The following is a 21,222-nucleotide window of genomic DNA, read 5'->3' on the forward strand; positions in this document are numbered from 1 at the left end:
TTTTATGCATAAAACAATGCTTAGCTGCAGTAAACAAGGATAGGCGTTCACTATCTTTATTAGTGACCGCCTTCGAATCCAATCAACGAAGGTGTTCGGCCGGCTGTTGGTTAGGCCGTGTAAGGAGGAATCGCGCGGGTTGCGTGGCAGGGAAAGTGTAGACGAATATTAAAGAAATCATAAGAATGAAAAGCTCTGTCCAAATGTTGCTTTGCACAACTTTCTATTTTTATAGAGCGCAGTGCTTCGGTATTGTCCGTAGATAAGGCCCTCCGCATACGGTGCCCGCCTTGCGGAAAAGCCAGGTGGGTAGCAGGATTGTTACACAGGTGGGTAGCAGGAGTGTTTCTAAAGTATAAACATATTGCTTTCCTATTGTATTCTTGCCTTTCGCAAAGTTCAATAGAAAAGGTACTCACCAATGTGTCGTGGAGAAAGCAAGCAAGTCACAAGCTTAAGCTGTGGACTACGAAGAAACACCACTGTTGCTTCAGGAAGCGGCCTGCAATCTAGCAGTTCAATCAAACACTCGTAAAAGAAAAGGATCAATCGAAAGAAGCGTTCACAGAAATAAAGTTCACGACAAAGAGGAAGAGAACACAATGACGAAGATCTCAAATGAATCTTATTCAGTCCTGAGTACGTTGGACTGCATCACGACAGTCAACTGCTAGACGCTACACATCTTAAGCACGTCTCAAATACATCGAGAAATATAATCTTATGAAGCTCGACGTTATTAGGTGTGCACTTGTTTAATAAATTTTAAATATTGTAGTCATTTAAGCTTTGTTGACACGCGAGTCAAACTGAAATTAACTATTCGAGCGTCTATTTCGAGACACTTTCCTCGGACTCACTTATTCCGGGTAAACGAGCAGTTTATCACTTGCAGAAAATTTCTTCTCTCCATATCTTGAATAAAAATCAACACGTTACGTATTTGCATCACGTGGTATGCTAAACACATTAGCGTTATCTCAACGATTTAAGCAATTTTCACCAACAAGTGACACTAAGCACGTACGCAAAGTAAGCTTGACAGAATTCTAGGGCAAACCTATCGGTGCTTGGAGGCTACTTCAAAACTAAGAAATAAATGCATGACGGCTACAGTGGGAATCAACCCCGGTGGAGATACAGTCAAAGCACATGGGCTTACCATACGCCTCAACACAGAGGTGCTCAACACGGAAGTTTGTACCCTTGCTGCCTCAAACACGAATAGTTAATACGTTAAAAAACCCAGTAAACCAAGGTATGTTTGCTTATTCCCAACATACATTCCAAATAGAATTCTCGCGTGGAAGCCGCGTACGGGATAATTAAATATTCGCCAGTAGCTACAGGAATATTTAAACGAAAAGAAAGATGATTAACGGAGATGCCCGATCATACGAAGCCAATAAACATACCTAGCGGAAATGATTTGTTTGCTAATTGAATTATAGAAGTGATAAATTAGTGAAAAGGAAAGCAGTGAAAAAACAACTTGTCGCAGGTGGGGGAATGATTCCACGCGTATGATACTCTTGCCAATTCTGCTACAGCGTCGCCATTTTCCCATCCATTGTCGCGGGTATTTGTTTTAGTACTAGAACTTACCCTGGAAGTGTTAGCGTGCTCCACCACTCAAAACCTTGGCTGCAGAAACTTGCCCCGCCTGCTTCTCTTCGTAGCGGTAAGTTGTTCTTTAATCCACTTTCATTTTCATTATTGTAGCATTTCTTTATTTCGATTAGTAAACAATTTCCCCTATGTAAGACAAGTGATTGCCCCTTGGCGCCTGTGTTTGTTGGCTTGTTATGATAGGGATATATAAAGAATGTAATATTTTAGACAGCAAATAGCTTCTTCTCGAGGGCTTCCTTTAACTTGCTTTGTCTTGTCTCTGATGTCGTTATTTCTAAAGAAACCCATGGTGAGGAGATATAGCCGCGGATTGAGCAAATTTACGTTCTGCCGGCTCACATACAGCATCACTATGGCGTGTAGCGAACATGGCCCGACTCGCATCCAGCAGGCATGGGTCTCCGCACGCTGTGTAGGTGAGATTTTCTTTTTCTTTTTCTTTTCACTTTGTGGCTTTACATGCCAGAACCAAAATTAAATTCTGAGGCTTGCCCTAGTGAGGGCTCAGGATTAATTTTGACCACCTGGGATTCTATAACGCGCACCCAATACAAAGAACACAAGCGTTCTTTTTTTTTATTCCGCCACCATCGGTATGCGGACGCTGCGACGCAGATAAAATCAGGGACCGCGTTATCAGCAGGGTAAACCCATAGCCACTGAGCTACGGCCCGAGGTGCCGTAGCTGTTAACGCATATCGAGCGTGCTGTGACTCACACCCAAGCAAGAATAAAGCTCCGAGATCTACGGCATGGCTCATTGCTGCGAATCGCAGGTGACGCCACAGGTTGCAGTAGCAATTTGTGCGGCGCCATGAAAAAAAAAAACACTGAAGTTTTAATTGCTCATGAAAGGTGGCCTTCAATGTGGCACAGTGCGACTCCATTCCCATTTGAAGCGAAGTCGTTTTGTTCTTGTTTTGTTCAGTGCACAGCTGTTGTACAAAGTAGCCACGTTGCAACCACAAGCTTGCTTCGCATAACTCCCCCCACCCTCCAAGAATAATCATGAAACAAACAGTTCAACGTGAAGCGTAGGAATACCATACAGAATCGCTGTTTGCCGGCTCACTAACGGTGAGCGCCACTGGGGCAGCCCTTTTTCAAAGAAAGTTAGACTTCTATTTTAGATTTATTTATTTATTTATTTATTTATTCATTTATGTATTTATTTATTTATTTATTTTATTCTTATTTAAAGCACCTGATAGGGCCCAGGAGAGCATTGAGTAAGGAAGACAAAAACAGCATAAACAGTATAGGAACACTTACGAGATGACGACGCTAGATGCAAAACAGGAAGTAAAAGGGAAAACTTGTACAGAACAAATGGGAAAAAATATACATAGGTGCGAGGAACATTGTATAATACCATGAGTAACATGAATGCGTCATACGTAGCCAATACATATCGTAAGAAAAAACAGTGACCATAAAAGAACTGTTATTGATGTAAGATGCACGAGATAACAATGCATACTGCAATAGCAACGAGAATGGAAACGCATACCAGCTGAAGAAGCCCAAGTCGCGACATCGCTCCTTAGAAAAATGTTTGCGCAGTTGATCATGGAATGATTGGTGGTCACTGATGGACGCAATAGAGTCGGGAAGTTAATTCCAAAGATCAATGGCACGTGGAAGTGCCGATGAATTGAAGGCTGGGGTCCTTGCATGCATGCGCTTTAGCCTAAATTGATTATGTAGTCGACGCGAAATGCGTGTAGGTGCTTCCTGAGGTAATGGAGCTGGTTTGGTGCTGTAATGATATTGATGAAATGGGCATAAAAGTGCAATGGAACGACGAAAATCTAATAGTTCGAGCGATAATATCAAGTTTAATCTACGTTATGCTCGAATATGGACTGTAGTGCTGTGTAATGAAACGATCTGCTCTATTTTATGCAGATTCTAGCATTGTGATTAGGTAGTTTTGATATGGGGTCCATATAGCTGATGCAAATTCTAGTTGCGGTCGCACAGTTGTTGGGTAAGCCAATTTGCTTACATTGTTGGGGGAGTTTCGCAAGTTCCGGCGCAGATGCCCAAGGGATCTGGAAGCCTTGGCAGAAATGTTCTGAATGTGCGTGGCCCATGAAATATTATGCATGAGGGAACAGAAATACTTGTATGATGATGCCTGAGATACTGTTGTGCTATCAATCGGGTACGAGAAGTTAGAATTTGTACGCTTGCAACTAACAGAAATTACTTTGCATGTAGTCAAGTTAAGTGTCATTGGCCATTTAGTACACGAGTTTGAAATATGGTTTAGGTCACTTAGGAGAGCGAGGTGATCATCCATAGGATTAATTGAGCGGTAAATTATATTGTTGTCAGCAAAAAGTCCTAAGGAGGAAGATATATCAGCGGAAGCCGTTAATGTATATTAAGGACAATAAAGTGCCAAGAACCCTGCCTTGAGGTGCGCCAGATGACACACATGTTGCAGAGCGAATAGTAAAATTGTTAACTGCAGTGAACTGTTGGAGGAAAGAAAGAAAATTACGAAGCAATGACAGGGTTCGAGAATCAAGGCAGAGAGCAGATAATTTTGAGAACCAACGGGAATGTGCAACGCACTCGAAAGCCTTAGCGAAATCTAAAAAGATGCAGTCAGTTTGTACGTTAGCGTTAGACGGCTTGGCTCCTTTATATTTCTACCAGCCAGTTTTGTTACTATGCCTATACAACACCTAGCCACACCTTCTCCACTCTTATAATATTGTTGAAGTCAATGTGGAGTAGGTGATTGGACACAATACTGTACTTACGTATTTAGTTGTTTTTCAGGCGGGGAGGAGACACTTTGCTTTATCCATTTGGATTGCATGTAAGCTGTACCTTGAACTGCATGAAAGATGTACACTTATCTCATTCCATCTTATGCAAAACGCCGGCTTAATTTTCTGGCTGCTTTCCAAAATACACACTTCTTGCTAAACTAAACGCTCTTGCCCTCGAGCAGCATATTTCGGTCACTATTTCGCTGGTACGCAAAACGCCTTACTCGGGGCTCTTTGTATTTTGTTCCGCTTGGGACGTGCATGAGAACATACCTTCGTATGCAGCTAAGAATGCTTCAGTATGTGGTGTAGTGTGTCCGCGTGTATTGTATGTTTTTAGGTGAATGCGGCAAATAACAGTGAATGGCTCGATTTCGCTTTCTCCCCTTGCAAATCAGTTTTTGTTATGCAAATGGTTGACTAGGAAGGAACTTCACTATCAGAGAGTCCAAGCGTCGGTTATGTTCTGAAACAGCTGACGCCATCTCCACTTCGAGGTGCTCCTTTCCTTCAATGCATCGTGTTCCTATGCCTTCATCAAAACATGTTCAATAATTTTCTATCTTCTTAAACCAGTGCACTGGCGACTCTGTGTCGACGTCCTACTTGTGCATTTACATATACAGTACGGTAGGCTGCTTCGTACCACTTGAAAGTACATACTTTATTGCCGTAGCAAATATATGCGCACCCCAGGCGAATTTTTGGCGTCCGTGTCGCCATGATGTTCCGTATGAAGTCCAAGGGTGATAACGCCGTCGCCGCGCGCCGTATACTGTATGTGCTAGGGAAAACTTGCGAGGGTAAGCCGATGACCGAGGCTCAATCTTGCACGCGCAAAAGAGGAAAACAAGGACGAAGCGCGCCGTCTTCCGTCGCGCGCGAGGCACCTGGGTGAGGGCAGGGACGGTGAAGGGGGGGGGGGGGGGCGCTCAACTCCGGCGGCTGCTGCGTACGGCTCGCGGGCGTCCATATCTTGAAAACGATATGCGATGCAGAAAGAGTGCGTGGTCGCACAGGCCTCATCTTCAAAGCAATCTGCGATGTGTACAAAGTGCGCCGAGTGCTGGTATCTTTGTATGTGCTGTGCTTTCCACGCTTAGTTAGCGTTGCAGCGAGTCGCAGCACGAAGGTCAGTTCGCTCGCTGCTGCTGCTACGCATCGTCACTCCACCGTCTTGGCAGTGAGTTTACCCTGTCATCGGTTGAGATGAGTTATTGCTATAACTGAACCTACATCCTATTTATCCGGCACCACTTACTGACCAGGCTGTTTTGAGGAACGAGAGAAAATCTTGCCAGAACTCTAAGTGATTTGAACGAATGTTATCTGTGATTCAAGCACTTAACAAAAGTTACATTATTGCAGTACAATACTAAAAGAAGCGCAGCGATCGATTGGCGCTAGCTATATGCACCTTAGTGTGCCAGATTTTTATGTGTCTCTATGCGTTTCTAACCTGGAGCTTTCATTTGGAAACTATCAAAAATGGGTACGCGTTCCACGCCTTTGACATAATAGATGCCTTGGATTCTGAGGCTGTTGCAAACTAGGAGTGACTGACATTCGTTGAACGTTTAGCTGCCTGTCTCAGCTATGCTTCTCCTAATCTGCATCTCCACGATGGTCTTATAGTATTAAATTTACTCAGACATTTTAGAGCTTCATCGATATCGGCAACTTCAGCTCTGCAGCGTACGATGTCTCTGAGTGGAAAGTTGCAATCTGTCACCAAACGGGAATAGCGATCTAATACACCGGACTTTAATGTGGTTTTTTAACGTTTTGAGCCAGATGGCACATGTTCCAGGGCGTTACCGAGGCAAGTGTCCAGCACGTTCCACAGATGCAGTGGGAACACGTTTCTCGCCGGTCAATTATCGGTTCCAAGTATCTGTTCCAAATCAACCTGTCGCAATAATCATTAGCGTGGGTGGTGTCAGGGCCATCCCAACGCAGACGCTTACGAAGCGTAGCTTTATGCGCTCGAACGTGGTCGCAGGGAAGGACGTAAACACACGGCGGTTTGCATTAGAGTCACGTCCGTTCGTAGCTTGCAACTGGCACTTCATCTGAAAAGAACTCCCATGTTGATGTACCTCTTCTACAAAAGTATTGATGAGCTATAATCTCGGACAGAATGAGCGAGCTTTCATTTACCCATTAGCGCCCAGTTTACTTTTGCAAGTAGATGACCATTTTCATTTCCATGTAGTTAACCGAGGAAAAAATACCTTTTTGAGTAATGCGCCATTTGGATAATGAAGGTCTTGTCAAGGCGTACCGCTTTGTAGTTTTTTTTAGCTGCATGATGTTTTTGATTTGTTCATCAGCTAACTTAGATAATGGCTGAACATAACAGGCATTGCTGTGCACTCGCATTTTTTTTTGTCAGCCCACTAGTGACTTCTCGGAACTGAGTTTTGTGTGCAAGATGCAGAAAAGAATGCCTTAACGAATAAGTGCGTGACATTCCACATACAATCTATTTTAAAGCTTAGCAAGATAATGTATGCAGGCGTACTTTATAAATGCACTGGGTCTATGTGTATGTGAGAAGATTTACTTGTCCTCAAAGCACATATCTTTTTTTCCGACTTGTGTTAGTGCAAAACAATCACATCAACCCAGTCACTATTCCTCCCGATTTCTCTTTTTGCCGCTGACAAACGTAACGATGCTCATGTCTTCACAGTCAATATAGCAACAAAGAATGTTACAATAAATCTAGATACATCAAAAACAATTTTGGTTTTTCCTGAACACTTTATATAATAATAGGATATTTGTGCAAGAATAAAATTGATTAATAATACGTGGGAAAATACAGAAAATGAGACAAATGATGTATATTCCTCTACGAAGCGCAATTAGCTCTGTGATAAGAAATTTACAATTTAGTTAATTACAAATTTACTTATTAGGATAACACTGCGTGCGCATCGGAACGTATCACCAAACACTTCCTCGCTACCTGCCGAAGTCGTATGTCACCCACTTCAAAAACACGTCCCTAATAATGAAATTCAAATTTTGATATAAGCAAGCTAGGCATGTCTGTATAAAGCTTCATTTTGCCATTCAATGTAAGCTTTTTTGTTTTAAGGCATTCCAAAACATGGCATACCGTTGAGGATATGCATCACATTTTGCTTTCCATAAAGGCCCACTGCACTTTATAAACTACGTCCTCGCAGCGCTTGAAATTATAAAGCGTAATTAATAAAAGCTTCACGGTGCACTTACAGTGTACATAGATCATTTGCCACTAAAAAGCAATACTATCGGCCTGGCAGATTTTTTGGGGACCTGAACGAGGGTTGTGACTGGCTCCTCTGACCTCTTAATCAACCGAAACCCCAGCGTTAAGCGATTACTAGGGCTCTGATTCATTTTATTGTGACAGCCGCACTCTCTCAGCTGGAGACCGCCGTCTTATTTTCTTATTCACTTACTTTTTTAAACGACGTTTTTCGCCTACTAGGGAGTAATTATGAAAAATTTAGGAGATGCTGTGGTTGAATTGTATTAGAAGCAACTGAATTTAATCATCCCTAGCATGTACGGGAAGCCTGCATTCTTTCGCGAGTTCTTGCGGTAAATGGTTTCCGCTCTCAGTGGCACTTAGTCGTTTTCTAATTTGCCGCGTTTACGCGCACTGCTTCGACAGCAAGGATACTTTTCTGAAATAAAGGCTTACTCGCTTGCTGGGCGCAAAGATGGCGAGAATATTTTCGCAACATTCGAAAGATCGTGTCAAGGACGTTGTAGGTCGTTATTTGTTTTCGCAATAAGTGCTTGAAAAATACCATGGAAGTGTTTTGTCACGAAGGCAGTGAGCAGCAGTGTGTGCTTTTTCTAGAATGTTGCTAAATCACCGTAAGCGGTAGAGCTTCTGATATATATAAAAAAAGTTAAATAATGCGACACATTTAAAGGCGCGAGCTTGCCTAAGCTACGTTTCAATGGGGCTTGCCAAATGAGATCCACAATTTGTGCAAGACAGAAGTGAGGTCATTCTGGTTCAGATCATTTATTGGCACAGCAATACGAAAGTTATTTAAGTGGTCAATATTTTTATTACCTTCACTACTAACGTTGCCCAACTAAGACATTAGTTATCGATTGAAGGCACTTCTAATAAGGTTTAACCGTCATGGCAACGTATCAGTTCTGTGTATACCCGCAACATTCGTCAAGGGGCCCTTAAGCCAGCGCCTACATAGATTCTTACATAGTATGGTGGTGCCCCCACGTGGGACGAACAGAAAGTGAGATAAATTGAGTGTACCCCAGGTCGAGCACTTGTGGTTTCTCGGCGCTGCAGCGCGATTTCTCATGGCTTTCTTTCGGCACTACGATTAGCAAGAATTCCAATAGATATGAGCAAATAGCGTGCGCAATTTCAATGTATTAGGTAAACTTTATCTGAAAAACACCTCGTGTTACCAGTTAACATAGGCCACCTCCTTTATTTTTCTTTTTGTTTCATTTGCCATTAGACCTCACTAAATAAATTCTTGGGTCATCAGAGAGCGAAACAGGAAAGTATTTTTCCGGCATGCAACTTTGCTTGGAGGTTTTATTTTATACTTATCTACGTTACATTCGGCTGTACTGCAGTAAGATTATTCAGTTTTAACAGCTGCGGGTGACATGGTTTGGTGCTTTTAGCATAGCTCCTCGCACGAGCCCCTTTCGAAAATGAGCCTTCTCACGGCGGTCTTGACGCGAACAGAGCGCACAAAACCGTACGAAAGGGCTGATACTTAAGATCTCTAACTACTGTAGTTATGCACTTAGACTAGCAATCATTGTAATCTTCCTCGGCCATCTTTCGTATATGGCGAGCTCCGGCGTGGTCGTCTCCTGCTTCGTGCTGGGAGCTGTGATGTTAGAAGGAAATAGAAGAATAAAGAAAAAAAAACGCTTTTTCGGCTGCTGTCATCGGTCCGAATGGTTCATAGGTCTTTCTTTCGTGGCCGTGACGTCTTTCGTGGCCGTGCAACCAACGTCAGGTTCAACACGTCATGGGGACTGAGGTTAGGTCCACTACAGAAGTGTCTGAGTCAGCGAGCGAAAGACCTGAGGACTGTTTGGGCCGATGACAGGGGTCGAAACAGCTCTCTTTCTTTTTTTTTTATTCTACGAATGTTGTGCCACGAGGGCACTGGAACGTCTCAAGGGCACAAGGCCATCTCATACATGGTTCAATATGTGCGCATCGTCGCAGCCAGTCAATTGGATATGCACAGTCAGGCTGTTTTTTCACATAAAGCTGAACCCAGTGAAAGCAAGTTAACTTGATCCACTGCGTAATGTTCTTACCTCTGTACTTGCAGTCATTAAAATTCTCTGGGGACGACAATAAGCAAAAGGCAGTAGTCGAAAATATTTGTACTTTATTTGGAAGAATCTTATCATATTTGGTACTTTCTTTATATAGTCGTTGGGAAGTCCATAAGCCTTTTATTGCTTCTCTTTTATCCAATGATAAAGGATTTCTTCGCCTACGAATCTGTAAAAGAAAACGTGATTCACATATAGCATATTGTAGGTATAGCTCGCGTAAAACCCCAATAAGAAATTTCGCCTGAGTGCTTCCGTTTCCGGAAGTTACTCTAACGATTACCATTCAAATGTTAAAGTTCATAAATGAACTTTGAAATTTGGAATGTGTTGCCATCTCATTAGCAAATATCCAGCTTCTAATGAAGATACGGATAAAAACGTGTCTCAATTGAAAAAAAAATAATTTACGGGAATTCTACTTGCACTAACATTTTTTGTTCTTTCTTACGTATGCAACTGCATTTCTCCTGATAAATATTTTATAGAAAAAGCTAACGTACGTGGTTGATGTGTTGTTAACAATCTTCCGGAAATTCGTAGATCTTTTATCCCGCAAAGCTCTTGATACTGCAAAGAAAAACAAGCAGGCTTCATTTCAGTATTCAAATTTAGCTGCCAGCAAGAAAGAAAAACAGCGATGCTTTTAGGCTTTACTCGCCATTTGTGCGTCTCCAAAGAATTAGCCAACAGAAGAAAAAATGACGAATTCCAAGTGTGAGGATTCAGGAAATCATTATCACAAAGCAACTATTTTGGCTTTACAATAGCCAAAACAACTTAGAAAGTATTAGCGCACGGTTGATAAATGTTACGCGCGACGCCATTGATATGCGTGAGGTGCGCTCAGGAAAATTTGCATTATTGCCACGAAGGAACGAACGTACATTAAGCGATCATTCATGAGGGGGGGGGGGGGGGGTGGGAGGGTGTTAATGTGACTCCCTACTCGTGGTAACCTGCGGCGCTATTTGTTTTCAAAACGTTGTCCGCTTGTCGATAAGCCCTAGAACTTGCACTTGTGCATGATTTTGTGGTCCACTATTGAGCGACCGTTGATCTAGCGACCATAACGCAATGCGGATATTTGTCAGCGAGTTAATAGGCTCCTGCGCCGCTATTTACCTGCATGCTAGGTCGTACTGCACTTGCTAATTCAACGGGCTCATAGTCCACTGAAATCAATAATCCCCACAAATTTCAGCCATCAACATTCATGCGCGCGAGTGAAATGCTATCGCAGCTCTGCACGCGCAAGTGCATACTTTCTCTCGCAGCTTCGCATCACCCTACGTTACTTTCCTCGCATAGTCGTGCAGTTACCCACGGTTGAGTCTTTCCGTCCAATTCTATACCACCACATTTATCTTCTGGTCAGGTTTTGTTTGCCGCGCGGGATGAAAAATAACTTCTTGTCATCCTCCGTCTGATCTAAGCACCCACCCACACAGCAACAAGGCATTTTGGTCCTTCGAATCCTAGGTCATACTGAGCTATTCAGCTGGCTCATAACGAACTAAAATAAATAATCTCCACAAGCTTTGGCCAACAACGTTCATGCGAGCGAGTGAAGTTATCACAACTCGACACACGCACGTGTATACTTTCTATCGCACCTTTGTATCCTTGTATGTTACTTGCCTCGCATAGTCGTGCAGTTACCGGCGGTTGAAAGTCCTTCCGTCCCTATCCTGTGCAACCATACTTTTCTTCTGGTTAGGTTCTGGTTGCCGCGCAGGATGCAAAATAACTTCTTGCCATCTTCCGTCCGGTTTCGGCACCCAACCACACAGCAACAAGGCATTTCGGCCCTCCCAGAACGAAATTATCGCAGCGATGTGCATAGCACAACACGCGAAACGCGCTCTTCGCCCTGCGCGCTAGAACTTTCATGGCGGCAAAGGGGCGGAGCAAGGTCACATGTCATCGATCAGCCTATCGCTCGCGTCGTCGGCTAGATCAAAGCTTTTCCGTACTTTAAAATTATTGAGGGATTTTAGTCGCACCACCTAGGTAGCGTCGCATCACGGCAAGTCTTTGAACTAAGGCTCACCAACGGCTTTCATTGGGGAGCGAGCGAATGCACTGGCGTTGAAGAAATAGAGGAGGCATTGGCCATGCGAATAACGGGCGCCGTTGTAGACGCTTTGGCGGACGCCGTATGGACGCGTTGCCGACGCTCGTGTGTCTTGAAAGGGATCTACGACGTGACCAAAATGTGCGCCAGCGCGGATCTCATCTTGGAAGCGATGTGCGAGGTTTGCAGAGTGCGCGTAGTGCCGGTAGCTTCGTATGCGCTGTGCTTTGGACCTTTCCTTCGCCTTGAAGCGAAACATGCACGAAGGTCAATTCGCAAGCTGCTGCCGCAATTCCTCACTCCAGAATTTTGATGGCGATTTTCCGCACTCATCGAACGAGATGTGTCATATTTACCTTTGCGCGCTTGACACCGTGCTGATTAAAGTAATTAGAACACATTGGCGGGTTATAGTTGGTTTGAATCCATGAAAGATAAATCGGACAGCTTTTTTTGGATTCTTTCAAATTTTTCAATATTTGTGTTTGTCTAGGGGCCCCAATTATTATTGCATATTTTAAAGTAAGACGAGCTATTGTAATATATGCCAGGAAGCGGACAGCTGATGTGGAGAATTTTCGCGGCCATCTGAGGGTGAACAATTTGCGAAGACATTTAGCCGCTACAGTGTCAGTATGTTTTCACCTGGAAAGATTCTGAGATATGTGTATACCGAGATATTTACAGTGAGATGCTTCGGAGATATAAGTTTCTGGGCAAAATAGTGGAAGAGAAGAGGCTTTTTAATTAGTGTTATTATCATAAAGACGATTTTTTCATAGTTAATAGCCATTTGCCATCGATGGCACCATGCAACTATTTTGCCAAAGTCACTAGTTAGACTGATTTGGTCTTGGAGCGAGTCAATCTCCTCATATAGTATACAGTCATGTGTGCCATCTCGAGGTCTGCATAGAAAGGCAATATCACCTTCAAACACTAAGCTGGTGACGTGTACCCCGATAATCTGGCACCAATTTCTCGCCAATCTAGCGTTATGTAAGCATCGTGCAAGCACGTTGAGAATAACAATGGAAAGATTGTCTCATCCTTCTACCCTTATAATAACGATCTTCAGGCTTTAATTCGGAAAATCATGGCTCCTTTCTTACTTCGTAGAATTTTTTCGTAGGAATCCACGTATGATTCCCCTGCTCCCTACTCCCTACTGCCCAACGCCACCGGTCAGCGGGTATATTTACATATTGTAAACAACTTTTAAAAAAATCTTTTAGAAGTACGCAGAGGCTTTGATTATATTGTAGAAACTTCTCGTTTAGGTTCTTATTGTCGGGCGTTGTAGTCACCACTAGATACCGTTTTCTGAAGCCAGCTTCCTTGCGGATCGAAGTCAAGCGCTGGCTTCCTCGTATTCAAAATTATTCTGATGAATACTTTGCAGTAGACTGAAAGAGGCTAATTAGCGTGTACGTGCAGTTCGACTTGAGGCATTTAGCGCCTCGTTTTTGTATGCTAATATTACGTCGGAATTCTTCCAAGTGTGTGTTAGAAAAAGAAGTAATGAGTCATCTGTATACGGACTGATCATTTATAGGTATTACAGAATTTGAGTTCGTTGCCCTATATGTGAAAAGCATTAATGCCACTGCACTTTGGAATGCTTATACACAGTGGTTCTAAATAAAGGACAAATAGAAGTGGCGATAATGGGCAACCCTGTCCTAAAGAGATAATGATAGACACCGGCGTGGACAGATTTATTTATTTATTTATTTAAAATACCTTACAGGCCCCATGGGGGCATTGTGTAAGGGGGGTTACAGAGTAAGCAGCCTTACCATTAACAATGATCCTGGTAGAAGAACTGTTGGTGTAGCACATGCGAACGCCTTTGTAGACAACGGAGACAACATTAACGTATTCTAAAAGCTTAAATAATGGGAAATGAGACATCTGCCACCCAATCGTAGCAATTCCTACAAACGAAACCCATACGTGTTCCTCGAAAGAAATGCCTCGCAGTTGAAGAAAATTCGTCCTGGTCCGGGACTCGAGCCCGCGACCACCGCCTTTCCGGGGCAGCTGCTCTACCACCTGAGCATCGAATTTTCCTTCAACTGCGAGACTTTTCTTTCGAGGAACCCATATGGGTTTCGTTTGTAGCAAGTGGTACGATTGGGTGGATCTCTCAATTTTCCTTAATTAGTTACTTCCTTCCACCTTGCGACTGTCCACAGAACTATTACGACAAATTCTCAATGTTTGGAATGTATGCGTGGTTCACGCGGTCAAATGCTTTTGCTAAATTGGCGTGAAGCAGTGCAAGGTGGTCGCAGTAGGCTGAGCAATACTGAAGAGCTGTTCGGACGAGATGTGAGTTTGTTTGTTTGGAATGGCCTTTTAATCCGCAAGTCTTGTGAGGTGCAATAAGTAGTGACTTTGCAAACTGAAGATATTTATATAACACATTTGCAAAAATGTTGTATGCATTCGTCAGCGCAATGGTTCTCCTGCATTTTATAGACCGTAGTTTTTCTTTGACACTACTTTTAGGGATTAAGATAATATGAGTCTTGGTAAATGATCGTGGTAGGCAATTTTCATCAACACTAGCAGCAAATACTTTAGGTAAAACAGGGCTAAATATAAACTTAATGGCTTCATAAAATTTTCCGCGGTTTCCATCAGGGCATGGTGTTTTCGAAAGCGGTAACTAATCAAAGGCAAGTTATGTTTCTCGTTAGGCAAAGGGCCCATTAATAACAGTATCATCATCCTCTGAGAAAGGGTTCACTAGGAAGACAGAATATGTCAGAACATCAGGATTTCGCGTCTAAGTAGAACTGAACAGTGTTGAATAAAATCTTTGAAATTCTTTGAAAATATAGTCGATGCTTCTGACACGTGCACTATTGAAATAGATCCCTATGATGTGCTTTGAACTTGCATTTCGATGCTCATCAAGTAGCGCCTCGAGCGTTTTTTCTTCAGAGTGCAAGGCACGGGTGGTACATGAGCGAATACGAGCACCTCTATAGCTTTCAACATCGTGCTTTCGAAGATGGCTTTTAAAAGGGTGATTTCGCTTATATATATATATATATATATATATATATATATATATATATATATATATATATATATATATATATATATATACACCAGGCATTTCTGATTCGAGCTCATGAAGGTCATAAACACTTTCCTGCAAAATTTTTTCTTCGCACTGCTTGAAATACGACCGTATTGCGCTAATTTCCATTGCTATGTCTGGAATACCCAGTTTAAGCTATTCCCAACTTGCAAGTAAGTGTAAATATTTAGAAACGCTAGATGTTAGCAATGAACGTACTCAGGATATTAAGTCTTTATCACTAGTTAGATTTACATTATGCAAACATAGTGGACATGTGCATAGTGCATAGCGCCACCTAATCGGGCTGTCACCATGCAGTGATGAGAGAATGAAATAGGCTTCACTTCCCATGCAATCTGGCTATTTAGAACTGCTGAATAAACATATGTACGATCCAGACGGCCATGGCAACACACTTCAAAATGTGCGTAGGAATACTAAACCATAACACAAGACCAAGCATCAATAAGGCCAGGGTTATCAGTGAGGCATGTTAGCCATAGCTTCAAGAAACTTAATTCCGTTAGCTTCATGATTGAAATAATAAACATTAACTACACACCGCAGTACACCATGCAACTGAAAATCGCAAGTTATGAAGCCGCCTTGGCTGTCGACAATATATGGTCACAAAAAGGAACATTTCTCTTCTCAAAAAAAAAAAAAATAGTCCTCGAAAAGGTCAATTGAGTGCGATACGCGGTCAAAATAATTTGTGAGGAAAGATTGCAGGGCATTGTCGGTCGTCTCACCGCTGTCTAACTTTGTCTCTTGAATGGCCACAAAGTCAAAGCGGCCATTAGATTGTAATCCGCGCAGCTGTACTGGCCTTTTGTTGCGATCTCAGCCCTCGTACTTTAAAATTGAAAAGCTTAGTTGCTGTTACAGTGCCATAGTGATCCACAATTATTTCAAACATGTTGCATTGAGGTTGGTGACGCCTCTCGAAAGGTGACACCTGGACTTCTTCACCTTGGTCGTCGACAGACTACCGTCTTCTTAGATGCTTTACGATGACATCCTCGCAAGTAACGATCACTGTCTTCCGTCTTCTCCCCAGACCTTGCCTACCACAATGCACGGCACTTTGCTACCGCACCAGCACCAGGCGCACCTGCAGAAGGCTGCTCGCTAGGCTGTGGCCCAGCGCCATGCAGAACAAGCGCTGGCAAGCTAGAGGTACGAACATCGGAAGTTGTGCGTACCTCTAGTTGTTGTGGCGCGGGCGATGACATGGTCCAAACATTCATTGCCTACATCTTGCTGAGGACGATGGGGGGCGGGGGGGAGGTCTCCGGTGGCTATTGCAGTTGACAAGCCTCCTATTGCATCCAGGGCTTTCGTCGCGACCATGAGATCTGCTTGGATCATCTCATCAGGGGGGCGCGTGCCGTGCGAGAACTTGTCAGTATATGTCAGAGCACATCCACCAGCTGCGTGTCCAAATCGTCGACAATGAACGCAAGGAGGCGTACGATATTCACGGAGTGTGTCCCACTTTATTACAGCGAAGACAAAGTGGTGGTCTTCCAGGGATTAAAAGAAGACATTGTAAGCCATGTACTGTCAAAAGATGTGGGACATCGCTGACAGAGATACCATTATTCAATGACAGCACGACGTCCCGCATCGACATTATTCCGTATGGGGCAGTCGTCAGCGACGGCTGTTACTTTCACAACGTTGCTGCCAGGCAACGCATGTCCCCGCACGCGAAGCTCTTCTTCTAAAGCGCACAAGAACGACTCAAGATGGAGTGCTGCTGGCACAGTCTTGGCGATTCGTTCAAGTAGAAGATAGTGACCACATAAAGAGTGGCTTACATATTACTCCTAAATATGTGCTGTTAGCAGGTCGCCTTCTCTACAATATTAACCAATGAAACCAAATCAGTACCTATATATCCTCACTGTAACAAACTTACGCCTTCAAGCGCGCAATTGCATTATTGAAGAGCTTTCTACGCCTGCTTTCTCGTGGTTTGACATGCCTTCTATTCCAGCGTCGGTTTCTCACCCAATAAACTCGACCGACCCTGGAGACAGTGCCGATGTGTCATAGTAAAGTGCGCTTATCCTGGAGTAAATGTTCTCCACGGTCGCTTCCATGATGTGGTGGGGTCGCTACTTCTTGCCGCCATAGCTTGGCACGTAACTGGTATGCTACAAAATGCTGTGGAAAGACTAAAATTTATATAGGATTTGATTAACAGTTTCACGAAAGCTTCGTTTAACATATATTCCAATACTTGTGTTGGATTTGCCACAGTAAAAGTGTTGGATTGCTAAAGTGTCCCGCATTTTAAGCTTCTTATTGTGCCCGTACATGTGTTCAGACGTAGCCTGCACACTTCATCGGCCGAATGAAACAATGTATCTAGTGTCGTCATAACTGCGTGTCCTCGTAGTCCTCGTTATCTTAATAATAAAAAAAAGGCGCAAAGCTCAAGTTATACGCTACTTGCAAAACATTCGTCACTTATGATCAGAAAACACGTATCGCTGCAAAACAACGAAGATGGCAACTCCCTAAATCTATTTGACAGCATTTGAAAACCAGTAAGAACTTTAGGAAGGCCCTCTAATTTTCAAGAAAGCAATTCCTTACTGCTACAAAAATTGACCTCCCCGGTACAGTATTCGGCCACCTCCCTCATTACTTTTGCACTTGACCTGTGGCCCTCCCTTTCCAGCGGGTGCAGAGCGCCTGGATAGGCAGGTGGTGGTCAGACCTACGATTTTATGGAGGGTTCTAAGAATTTCTTGATCCGAGCAGGCGCTACAGGAAACTGAACCTGGCAACATTTGACACGCGAACCTCCTCGAGTGAGACTAGCTTGGCTAGCTTTGAGGCATTGTTAGGCACAGGCTGGGATGACATTGGCCTCAGTGAGCTTTGAACGGGTGACGCTTATACAGTGGCCACGTCCTCTTCTACAGAAGTCTTCCAAATAAGAAACAATGCGCGGTAGGATTTCTTATTCATATATACATAGCTGGCAACACTGATTAATTATTCAGCATTAATGAGAGGATAGAGCTCGTCGTAATAAAGCTAAGCCAAAGACATAAATTAACGGTGGTAAAAGCCTACGCTGCAACCTCCTTTCGTGATTACGTCAAATGAAATAGCTTTATGAACTCCATCACGGCCGGGTCACCAATATGTGGGGAGACAGCGCGAAGACGTAGTCACCGTAGCCACAGTTTATTAAGGCCGGCCAGCCACGGCGCAGCGGGATCTCGGGAGCGGCCGACGCTGTGGCCGCTCAAGTCGTGTGCACTAGCGTGCTCTATTCTCACGCTACCTGCACGTGAGTCCGTCATCATCGCCTGCTTTGGAGGTGATAGTCGTGCCGTTACACTATGAATTGGATGACCACAACGAGACAAATTAATTAGGAATAAATAGGCCAAGCTAGATGTTGTAAAGGTAAAAGCAGAACAATTCAGGCTGGTACTCGCAAGGAAATATGCAGCTTTAGAACAGAAAGATAAAGAAAAAATAAAGGCATTGAATGAAACCGTGACTAGGCGGATTTCAGAATCAGCAACTAAAGTGGGAGGTAGCGCACCAAGGCAACCAGTACTTCAGCTCACCCAAGTAACAAAGGACCTAAAAAAAGACGACAAAGCATGAAAGTGCCCTACTCAAGAAATCAGATAATATTCGCTGAACTCTCAAAACTGATCAACAAGAAGAAAGTAAGGGATATAAGAAATTGTAATGTGGGAAAGATTAAGGAAGCAGTAAAAATGAAGGTAGCATCAAATCAGTGAGAAGAAAAGTTGGCCTGGGACAGAGCAAAATGTACGCCGTGAGAATAAGTAGGGAAATATCAGTAATTTCGATGACATGGTGAAACTGACAAAATTCTATACTGGCCTTTCCAGTACCCGGATAAACCACGCAACCTTCATTAGAAGTTGTTATGAACAGGATAGAGAGGTTCCTTGTATAGCTAGCCGATAGGTTAGAAAGGTCTTGCAAAAAATGAGCCCGGGAAAAGCGGCAAGACAAGATGTAATAAAAGTAGATTTGATCAAAGGTGGGAAACATGTTATTATTGAAATGTTATGGCACGTCATACGTAATGCCTCAGGACTTTAAGTGTACCACAAAAATGAGGAAATTTCAATATTATGCTAATCAGTAAGAAGGGATAGGTTGAAGAATTCAGGAATTACGAGCCCGTTAGCCTTCTTTCAGTATTATATTAAGTATTTACCATTATAACTTCCAATAGAATCAGGGCGACACTTCGTTACAGCAATAGAACAGGCTGCCTTAGGATACGTTCACACTTGCTCTCGGAGCTGGCGGAAGCGGAAGAAACTTGACAAAATCCGCCTGCCTAGGCGGTAAAATGGGCGGAAAACCAGGCGGCGAAAAAATCGGTCTCGGACTGATATTTTCGCCACGGCGAAGCGGAAAGCAGTTCCGCTTCACCGGAAGCTGCACTAGCATGTATACATCCGTTCGTAAAATTTAACATTTTCCGTTGTTCATTGCCGATATTTAGGAAAAGCAACTAGCCAAAACTATCGAAACTTTGCCTTGTTTATCTTCCATGGTAGGCGAAAGTTAAAAAAACGACGCGCGCATTTGCGCGGAATGATAGCTTTTAGTAAGTGATGGGTCAATGAATGAACGTATGTCTTAAAATAGTATGATGAATAGCGCCACCACGCGGACAAACGTACGCAAAGTAGATGGATGTGGGCGAAAGTGGCAGTGGTTTCCGCTGCAATGGTGAAACAAATGTGAACGTCTTGTACATGCGCGGAAAAGATTTTCCGGCCGCTTTGGCTTTTCCGCCCGCTTGCCGTTTCCCAAGTGTAAACGTAGCCTCAAGGAGGCGATATTGTACAATAGACCACATTCATGTCATCAAACAGGTAATTAAGAAATCTGCCGAGTACAATCACACTCTCTATGTGGCATCCACATAAGAGGAAAAGGCAATCGATTCAGTATACAGATGTCAGCACTCACAGAGGCAGTGCATAATCAATGAGTACAGGAGGCATGTGTGAATATCCCATCCAGCTATATATCTACTAAGACTCCACAGCTACCTTAATTCTACACAAGAAAAGCGGAAAAATTTCAATCCAGAAAGGGCTCATGCAAGGAGACACAATCACTCTAATGCTATTTACTGCATGCTTTAGGGTTGGTAATATGGATGCACGATTAGTCGGAATAAAAGTAACCAGCGAAACGATGATACGTCATCGTTGTCCACGTTCCATTTAATCGACTTATTCTATTAGGCATGTTCGAATAATCGTTTTCTAGAGTTTCACAGGAGTGGCGTGAAAATTTTGAAATCGCACTAGAATGGCGGATCATAAGCAGTTTTTCCGACTTTCTAGTGATGCCTAGTCGAGCGCTTCCTCGCTCTTCCCTTACGCGCCACCACGCCGCCTGTAGCCGGAAACTTGAAAAGTCCTCGCAATTCATGGCATACTATAGAAATCAAAATCGAAATGTGGTGCAGCATTCATGTCAGAGTTCATGTCAATTTGGAGCGTCTGTTCTCGCATGCTGATTCTGTGGTGATTCAAAGACGGTGTTGATTTCGCCCAAAGTGCGCAGCCAATTGACATTCCTTCGCTCTATTGAAAAGAGCGTGCGGCTTAAAATTCTAAATCAGAAATTTTGTTTTCACCCTGTGAACATTGCAATTTCTTGCAAGTCTTAGGTAGAGTTCACCTTTCACTTTTGCCATTTTTATTATTTTCTTGTTCAACTCTACACTACAGGGATGCACTATTGCCATCTCTCTTGTTTAATTCTGCTCTAAATTCCACTCTACCAAATAGATTGTTTATATTCTGAAACGCCACTTGTGCCAACTCCATTTAGCCTTTAAGAAATTAAATGTTCTTTATCAAGCTTTACACGCGTGTATTCCTAATTTGGTTCCACCTCTGAAACATTAAAGTTGGTTCCTACAAAAGTACATAACCATGTTTCAACCTTTTAACGTGCCCTGTAAACATTTTGATTAATCAATTATTTGATGAGAAACCCTGCATCGAAAGCGATTAATCTAATAAAGGCTAAAACAATGAATGATTAATCGTTAATCGAATAAAAAATTATGCAGTCATCTCTAGCTTGCTTACCAAAAGTACTCATGCTATTATACTGGGCAGGCTTAGGAGTGAGATCAACGACAAATACCTCAGCAACCTTCGGTTTGCAGATGACACTGTCCTGGTCAGCAACACTGGGGCCGAATTACAACAAATCATTGAGGACGTTAACCGAGA

The 21,222-nt window shown here is 43.1% G+C and overlaps 1 long non-coding RNA gene across 1 annotated transcript in view; it reads left to right on the plus strand.

Annotated features, from left to right (window-relative positions):
• Nucleotides 1-21,222, plus strand: part of LOC135917254 (uncharacterized) — an 80,469-nt gene that overhangs the window by 19,972 nt on the left and 39,275 nt on the right. The window lies entirely within an intron of this gene.

Source organism: Dermacentor albipictus, chromosome 5 (genome assembly GCF_038994185.2).
Source record: "Dermacentor albipictus isolate Rhodes 1998 colony chromosome 5, USDA_Dalb.pri_finalv2, whole genome shotgun sequence".
Lineage (NCBI taxonomy): Eukaryota > Metazoa > Arthropoda > Arachnida > Ixodida > Ixodidae > Dermacentor > Dermacentor albipictus.